We start from the raw sequence: 10294 nt of genomic DNA, 5'->3' as shown, positions 1-10294 counted from the left end.
CATCTCACTACTATTCATAACCTATCTCAACTCATCTTCGAATCCAAACGATACCTAAATTGTCTCAAAGCAATCCCAACTGCATATAATTTAGTGGATGTAAACCGTTGCAATTGTAAAAATATCAATTCAAAAATTTTTCCGGCATATTACGCATTTCCTAAAAAATATACTATTTGTATATACTGCTCGACATTTCTGGCGATTATGTGCTTGCCCAAATTAGTTATTTATGGTGATATTTTTTACTCGGTGTTGTTCATTTCTAAAAGGAACTAGTTATGCCACAAGTCCGTAATTCTCGCAAGAAAAAAAATGTCAGAAACAAGTAACAATATTTAGTGACAAATACAAGAAAACAAATTCTGGCACAGATATTATGGTCATAAATAATATACAGGAAATACTTTTCCAGTAAAGAATTATCGCCAGAAATGCTAATTTTTTGTGAAAATAGCACGCAAGAAACAATCATTTCGTGCTATATAAAATGGACGGAAAAGCTCATATCTGGCGAGAAAAGGCACCAGAATAAGTATTTTCTAGCGAGTAAAACCATCTCATAGGTCACATATTTCTGGCAAAATTCACAGTATATCGACTTAGGAATTGGTGATGCCAGAAAAAGACCTACTTCGGACGGAAATTGCTGATCGGGGAATGGTAATATGTTGGGCTAGTTATTTATGAAGACTGCTACGACTTAAAATTACCGGAAAATGATATTTCTTGCATTAAATGAAGCTTTATTTGGACAAACATGATCGCGGGAAAATCCAATTTTTGTTGTAGTATAGCTAGCAGTACTTCCCGTTAATAATTATAATTTATAAGCATCTGTACGTCTGTCGTTCTCGCTCCATGCATATGGCTGGCTGGGTACCACCACCTAGCTGGTTGTCATGCATGCGTTTATTGTCGGGACCAACCCCACGTCCTTCTCAATTTATTTCCAATCTAACGGCGTCCACATGCATGCAGATAAGATCTCCAAATTAAGTGTAGAAATGATCTCTACGTGGCCAAGCTGTACAAAGAAGTCACCAGAACCAAACACTGCAATTCCTGCAGTATTTCTTTCGCGCGAGTTATTGTTATTTGTGGTTCTTGTAAGATTCATGTACGAAAAAATTAAGGATTACCCCAGAATATGTTATTACGTGCATGGTTATCAATCGTACCGCGTCCTGGTAATTACCCTTTATTAAAATACAAATTATTTAGTGTGGCTAGCTGCGTGTTTAAGGTTGCTGTTTTAGTTATGATAGTTTTTTTTATTGTTCATGTTTATAATAGATGATATATATACAATCACTTATATCCTATATTTAAAATAAAACAATAAAAGAATTTTATAAATAGTTGATTTTTTTTTTTAATCATTACTCCCTAGTTTTTTTTATATATAAAATTTGAACTTCATTGCATAGAAGTACTAAAGACCTCAAATCTGAGAACAAGAAAATTGATCAACAAAATTAACATGTTCAATAAAAGAAGGAATTGTATGCCACCATAGTTGCATTTGAGTATTATTCCATGCATGTCGAGCTAGGTGATGTGCTGCAGCATTAGAGAGGCAACCACAATGCTGAATCTTGCAATCCCCAAAGCTCTGCATTAGTCTTCTAATTTTAATAATAACTGTTCGCATAGCTGTATAAGAAGCTGCTTCACTATTGACTTCCTCAACCAAGTGTTTCCAATCACTTTCAATCACAAGGTTTTGGATGCCAATATTTAGACAAAGTTGCAATCCCCACAAAACAGCTGTGGCTTCCACAATTTCTGGTTCCAAAAATTCCTCTTCCCCTTTACTTAGAGCCACAATAACAAAACCATGTGAATCTCTAAGGATAGCCCCAATACCAGTTTTATTTTGGACAAAAAACAAAGCTCCATCACATTTAAGCTTGAACCAATTAGTTGGTGGAGGAGACCACTTGTAAATCATGGTCTTGGAGGTACCATGAATCTGCAACCTAGATAACTGCATACACGTTTTTGAAAAAACAAAATCTATAACTTGCATGGGTGGTAGATTAACAAGTTCATGAATCATCTTGTTTTTCCTACACCAGAAACTCCAAGCCATCAGGATAAAATCAACAAAGTCCTCTGTTGATTTTTTTGAAAAAACTTGCATTACAGTAGCCATGAAAGAAGAAAACTGATTGATCTGTGGAAAGTTAGAAAACTTTCTCACCCAATGTTCATGAATGGAAGGGTAAAAAAATAATACATGAGCTAAATCTTCAAGACTATGATCACAGAAACAACAAGCCCCATCCACATCCATCCTTTTACTAAGAAGATTAGCCTTAGTGGGAAGTACTTCTTTGCAAGCTCTCCAAGCAAATAGCTTGACTTTGTGAGGGATTTTTAGTTTCCATAAACCATTCTAGAACTTCTTTGTGGTAGCCCCATAGGATGTTTCCCCCACATTTACTGCAGAAAGTGACTTAAACAGCTTGTAGGCACTTTTAACAGTAAAGCAACCACTTCTTTCATGCTCCCATACCCACATATCATCTTCATCAGAATAACTAGGATGTAGCCTCAGTATGGCCTTTGTGATTTTTGGATTGAAGAGAGATCTAACCTTAGACAGGTTCCACCACTTGGTATTGTAGTCAATCATAGAGGCAACTTGTCCTTCCAGCTTGTTGGGGATTGTGAACCATAATCTCCTTCCTCAACTCTCTAAAACCAGGCAGCCATACATCATCAAAAATATGTATATTTCTTCCATTCCCTACATTCCATCTCCCACCTTTTAAGAGCAGATTCTTAGCCTCCCATATTCCTTTCCAAGCATAAGAGGGAGAGTTATGTGGCGCCCCCAATCCCCCTTATATAAATACACAGGGATCGAGACGCCAGGATGGTGACAACACGGTCACACATCCCAACGAAGTGCTAGTGTGTGTACATGCAACAGTGTACAAATAAAATAACGCAGCGGATAATCAACTAAGTACCAGAATTTATTTACAATCAAACATCAGTAAAAATTTAAATAGCAGTTATACAGTCGTCCATAAAAATATAATACAATAGTTTTCAAATAAACAAACGAGTGATCCCAGATCACTCCTCAGGTGGAGCCGTCTCCTCAGGCTCGCCCTCCTCCTCCTCATCTGCATCAAAATCTGCGTTACCACAAAATGGTATCGCAGGTAAGTATGATCTCAAATAACAACGTAATATAAAATGCATTAAATGCAACTAACATGCATGCACATGATGAAATATGCATTTTTCCACAAAACATCATTTTTTCCGAAAATGATAATTTTCCAACACACGCCAAAATCCCATTTTGGCCCAAAATATCCGTAAAACATTTTCCCAGAAAATGATTTACCCAAAATCCAACTCGCACTATTTTCCCAGAAAATAGTGAAATAATTCCAAATGCACCATGCATTATTTCCATATGCACCATGGCCTCCCCTATGGACCATCCGCACGTCCTGGCTTCGTAGCGGTGCTCAGTTCCGCGCCCAGCGCGTACATGGCCAAACACCTACACTACGCAACGAGCGATGCCCAGTTCCGCGCCCAGCGCGTACTTGGCCAGACATCCTCTAGTCCCCGCCAGCAGAAGGACCACGGAGTCGGCACGAGACCATCTCGTCCGATCCCATTGTCGCCCGGCGACAATCCGTGGGACGTTACTCAGTATATTCCGCTCCCGAGTAACCAGAGGAGCTCCACCGAGTTAATGCCCCATCTCGGCTTGGGGTCGTGATACACACGCACCAAAAATCCATTCTCACATGAAAACCCAGTTTTCATAAACACATGAACATGAATGCAATACACGAAAACCCAATTTTCTTTTACAAACATGATCATGCATGAAATAATGAAATGTACATGTACCAACACAATATCCAAACCAACAATTACCAATCCAATCAAATCCAACCAAACAACTCCAATCACAAATCCATCCGACCCCCGAACTCCTCGGACTCAGTCCGGCATGCCAAAATAAAATACAGTGAAATGGGTTAGTGCAAAAATACATTTTAATTACGAAAGTTCTTTGGAGAAATACTTACAGTGCAATATAACAATTTCCGAAGGATCACGAAGTTGAAAAAGGCGACGTTTGAGCAACACCACAGTGTAAAATACACTGTGGCCGTGGGTCACAAATATCAACTTTCAAACGGAGGCAAACGAAGATCCAAGATTGATAGGGTAGGGCCTAGGGAGGTCGGTGAAGCTAGTGGTGGTGGTGGTTGGCCGTGGGTGGCGGCGAAATGGGCGGTAGAATACCAAAATGCCCAAATCGGAAATGTAGATGGTGGAGCTTCACCGATGGCGGATCGGAGCTGGGGTTGGGTCCAATGGGTTGCTAAGAGGTCGAGGATGATGTGGTAGGAAGATGGTGGCCAATGGTGGTGCGACGGCGGCGCTGGAACGAATGATGGCTGCGGCTTTGAAGGGCTACTGGTGGTTAACGGCGGCGCGGATGGAGGTGAGGTTGGTGGGGTGAGGTCGCCGACGGCAGGGGAACACAATGGGGTGGGCGGTGAAGGCCACCGCTGGCGTGAAAGTGGCCCGCGGCTTCGAGGGGTGCGTGCGGGCTACCGGCGGCGAGGTAGGGGCTGGGATTTGGGGGGTGAGGTCGCCGGAGGGAGGGGGAGCTGGTCGGCTGGGCGGTGTCAACCACCGCCGACGCACGGCGGCGGGCTGGGGGAGAGGAAGAACGGACGGAGAGAGAGGGAGGGAGAGGGAGTTGCGTGCGGGGAGGGGAAATAAGGAGGAAAGAAAAGAAAAAAGGAAAAAAAAGAAAAGAAAAGGAGAGGAAAGAAAAATAGAGGGAAAAGAAATGAGGTCCAATCCTCATAACTTGGGTCACAAAAATGATCCAACGGAAACGATTTCAAAACCTCAAGTTAAATAAAATAATTTAAACGTAATAGTAAAGTCAAATTGAAATAATTAAATCCCACAGTAATTAAATAAATATTAAAAGCAATTTAAATGCATAACAATAAATAAATATTAAGAAAGCACATAAAAATAATTTTCACCAAATTAAAATCATAGAAATAAACTCATTAAAAATCCAACCAATTTTAAAATAAGAGAATAAATTTTTAAATAAATAAAAATAATCCTTTAGTAAAAATACACTAAAATGCGGGGTGTTACAAGTTACCAAGATGGGCTCGAGCAGGTTGCAACTTGGAAGTACCTTGCACTACAGATTTTATGGAAGAGAGAATCTTTGTGTTGCAGTAGCCTCCACCCCTGTTTAGCCAGCAATACCATGTTAAAAATTTCCAATTCTTTGAAGCCTAGACCCCCAATAGCTTTAGGACAACACAACTTGTGCCAACTAACCCAGTGAATCTTCCTTTCATCATTTTTTTGCCCCCACCAGTATTTGACCATCATACTCTCAATATCAGCACAAAGTTTAGAAGGGAGTTTGAAACAACTCATCACATAGGAGGGAATGGCAAGAGCCACATCTTTGAGAAGTACTTCCCTACCCCTTTGAGAGAACATGTGGCCTTTCCAGCCTTGAAGCTTTAACCAAACTTTTAGCTTAATATCAGCAAAAACAGCCTGTTTGGATCTTCCAACAATAAAGGGCAATCCTAGGTACTTATCATATTGTTGGATTTGATTAGTACCCCATAAATCCATAATAGCTCTCTTCTACACTGCACTAGTATTTTGACTGAAAACCATGGCAGATTTGTCTTGGTTGATGAACTGACCAGAAGCCTCTTTATAGAGCTTCAGTAATCTTAACAATTTGAGATTAGTCTCCACATTAGCATCACCAAAAATGAGGTTGTCATCAGCAAATAGAAGGTTGTTCAGTTTTGGGGCACCTCTACAAACTCGAATCCCAAAAATTGCATTTGAGGTGGTTGCATGCTTCAACAACCCAATTAGGCCTTTTGTGCATAACAAGAACAAATAAGGAGAGATAGGATCTCCTTGTCTCAAGTCCTTGGAAGGGATAATATGATTTGTTGGAGATCTATTAATAAGGATTGAAAAAGAAGCACTTTGCACACATCTCATAATAAGTTGGATCACTCTATCATGGAAACCAAGTTTGCACAAAACAGTTTGAAGGAAAGAGCATTCGACCCTATCATAAACTTTACTCATATCAAGCTTAAGTGACATAAACCCCCTTTTCCCCCCTTTTTCCTCTTTAGAAAGTGAATAATCTCATAAACCACTAAGACATTATCGGTTATCAATTTACCAGGTAGGAAAGCAGATTGAGTTTCTGAGATGACAGAAGGCAGCACTTGCTTAATTATGTTTGCAATGACTTTTGATATCAATTTGTAAATAACGTTATAGAGGCTAATGGGTCTAAAGTCATTAACTTTAATGGGATTCTTTTTCTTAGAAACCATAGTTATAAAAGTATGGTTCAGTGCTTGAGGGAAAACACCAGAGTTGAGAGCATTAAGGACAGCATCAGTGATAGATTTACCAATTTGGGGCCAAAACTTTTGAAAGAACAAAGGAGGCAAGCCATCAGGACCAGGGGCCTTCGAAGGATGCATTTCTTTTAAGGCTCTACATACTTCCTCTGCAGTGTATTTTTTAGTAAGGTCTTCATTCATTTCTATAGTGACCTTGGTATCTATTCTGTCAATAACAACAGTAACATTGTGGGAACTTGCAGAAGTAAACAAGGATGTAAAGTGGTTAATAATAAGATTATTGCATTGCTCCCCTTCTTGCCAACTCCCATTTTCATCCATAAGTTTGACAATACTATTCTTCTTTCTTCTCTATGATGCCTTAGCATGGAAGAATTTGGTGTTTTGATCCCTTTCAGCTAGCCAAAGGACACGAGATCTTTGCTTCCACATTATTTTTTCCCTTGCTAGCCATGTTTGTATCTCCTCAGATGCAGACTTTATAACTTCTGAATTTAATGCTAGGGGATCCCTTTGTTGAGCAGATTTCATTCTCAGTCTTGCCTCTTACATTTTGGCTTGAACTTTCCCAAACTTTGCTTTGTTCCATAATTGCAGCTTAGTAGTGCACCCAGCAATGGACTTCATGACTCCTTTATGATCATTCCAACCTCCTTGTATACTCCAAGACTCTTGCACAATCTAAGAACAAGCTTCTTCTTCCAACCACATAGCCTCAAACCTAAATGGTTTAGGCCCTTTCCTTTTACATTGGATTCCCATAACATCCACCCAGATTGGTAAGTGGTCTGAATAAGAGATCGAGCCATGGGTTACTTCAGCCCTCTCAAACATATTGCACCAGGCCAGATTTCCCAGGAACCTATCCAGCCTTTTTGAAATTAAAGCTGATTCCCCTCTCTTAATGCACCAAATAAATCTAGGCCCCTGAAATCCCAGATCCTTCATATATCATTCCTCCAATACTTTTAATAATTCCTTAATTTGATGGTCAGGTCTATCTCTTCCTCCCCATTTTTCTTTTTGTGAAAGTATTTCATTAAAATTCCTAAAAATAAGCCATGCTTCTGCTCTATTCAAACTTTTAATTAAGTTCCAAGTTTCAAATCTTCAGGACACCTCTGGGTGGCCATATATCTCAGTTGTAAACCATTTATTTAGTCTTCCTCTATTTACAGCATCAACATGTGAGGGTGAATAGCTAAGACTAGTCAACTAAACTTCTACCTTCCATAAGAGGGCCAAGCTCCCACTATGACCAACAACTTCAACAGTCAAACAATTTGCATATTGTAGTTTTACCCTACAGGTTTCCATTTTTGTAGTTTTGAGTTTTGTTTCTTGTAAAAACAAAACTTCGGGATCTTCCTTTCTAATCAAATAAAAAAGAGTTCGAATAGCACGAGGGTTCCCAAGCCCTCGTGTATTCCAGCTTAAGAGCTTCATTGCTCTCGATGGTGCTATTCAACAGCCACCACCGATGATAGTGGAGAGATCTCTACATTTGCCTCATTCAGTTTAAACTTCTTCTTCATTCTCTTTGACATTCTAGGTGCTTCACCATCACTAATATCAACTGAAGGTCTTTTAGAACCACCATCAACATCAAGACAGATGGTACTATTACCCTGGGATCTTGCAATACGCTTCCAAGTACGAGTTCTATGATTTTGTTGGTTAGGCACGTGCATGGGTGTAATTTCTTCATTCCTTCCACCTGGTGTACTCAAACACTTCCCTTTGTCAATTACTGAAATACCCTCGTCCCCATCTACATTCTTAGAGGCCTTCTTCAAACATTTACCATTTATCCTTCCAGGTTTATCAGCTAAAACCTCTCCATAAGCAAGTCCCGAAGATATCTCCTCAAGATTGTTAGTTTGAAATGGTGACTGAGTAACGGAATGATTAGCATTGATTCCTTCCGTAACAGGAGGATTAACTCCGAGGTTAGTTGGCTCCGTGTTATGCAAAAGCTGAGTTATCCATCATAACTACATTTTTCTAGATATTCACTGCATCTCTGGTAGCTGCAGCAGGCTGCTCCGATGACCTTCTCATCTCCTGTTGCTGGAAGAAACGACTTCGCATAGTACTCCCATCGCCTCCCTAATTCCCCGCTCGCAGCCATGGCCCATAAGGGAATTCGAAAATATTCAGATTAGTTATAGAATCTGTCCAGCGATCACAGTCACGATGTAAATGCCCCATCAATCCACATAAGTAGAATAGATTAGGGAGACGTTCATAGGAAAATCTTACCCAAATGGGATGAGTAGATCCTACGTAAACTTTCTTACCACGTAACAGAGGTTTCGATACATCCATGCATACCCGGATGCACATAAACTCCCCAATGCCAATTCATCTTGCTCTAGATCCACTTCAATTACCTTACCCAAGGCCTGACCAATGCATTTCCCCATAGAAGAGCTACGAATCATCACTGGAAGGTCATGGATACGAACCTAGAACAAAGGCTCAGTTAAATGAACTTGATGTGTTTGTTTAAGCCCCTGCACATCGCTAGTTAGCACAAGTTGCTTATCAAACGACCATAGACCATCTCGTTTAACACGATCCTTATCTTTCATATCTTCAAACTCAGGGATAAACAAAGTGAGATTCAAGTCACGGATGGTAACAGCCTTACCAGGACGCCATACCTTCTTCATAGTCGATTTCAACGCTTCCTTGTTAAAATGCTTCGTTGTTAGAAGCCTAAATAACAAGCATCGTTCAGCCCTCACCAAAGCATCTCCCACCAAATTCTCCTCCACAACAGTCACCTATTCCTCTTGTTCTGTCAGCGAGAGACAGGCATACAAGTTCTCTAAGTTGTGCTCCATGCTAAAGTAACATTCACAGGAAAAGACCTAAACACGGGTTGTCAAGATGACCATGCAAACCTACACTCGGCAGGAGAGAGACTTCTACGTTGAGAGAAAATGATAAAAGTTGAAAGCGTATTCATTACTCCCTAGTTATTCATGTTTGTATTGGAAATTATTTTGTTAACCTCATCCATGGTTATGGGCTTTTGTCTTATTTAAAACCACCAACGTATCAAATCTGTTTTCTAATAGACTTAGGGGTAATGCACTCTTTCTTAATAATAATAATAAAATTTGTAATTGCAAGCCAGACGTACACCATTGAACCAAACTTTGCCATATCAAACATAGATTTTCAAAAAAAGATATTCGATATTCATTCATTTATAAGTAAATTGTGGAAATGCTAGATGTTAAATTATAGAAAAATGTTTTAGTCATGTATAGATTTCACAAAAATAAACTCACAAACTGACGTGACTTAATATGATACGTCATATTATATAGTTAAACGTACAACTCATTTTAAAACAACTTCCAATGAAAAACTAAGTTTTTTTTGGACATTTATAGTATCTCAAAATTTTGTGAATAGTAATAAAATTGTTTTAAATTAAGATACTTTATTGGATTTTAGGAACTAAAAGATAAAAAGTTGAACATAATTAATATAATAAAGTTGAAAATTTGTTTGAATATAATTTTATTAATATAATTTTTGTTTTAAAGTTTGAAAAAATTATATTGATTTTTGTGTTTTGTTTTGAAGTTTAAAAAAATTGTATTGATTTTTTTGTTTGAATAATGATTATATAAAAAAGTTAAAAGTTAAAAATTGTATTGTATTTGAGTAATGCTTGTAAATAAAATTACAAGAATTTTTCAAAATTTATTGTCTCGTATCTAAACGTACCAAATTTATAAATATGAACCTTTTATTTTCCATTAATCTTGTTATCATTTGATCATTTCTTCTATTGTTTTCCCTTTAACAGAGAGCAGTGAAGCAAGCAATGGATT

Source organism: Juglans microcarpa x Juglans regia, chromosome 1D, assembly GCF_004785595.1.
Source record: "Juglans microcarpa x Juglans regia isolate MS1-56 chromosome 1D, Jm3101_v1.0, whole genome shotgun sequence".
NCBI classification, from domain to species: domain Eukaryota; kingdom Viridiplantae; phylum Streptophyta; class Magnoliopsida; order Fagales; family Juglandaceae; genus Juglans; species Juglans microcarpa x Juglans regia.
Note: the sequence above shows the minus strand (reverse complement) of the source record.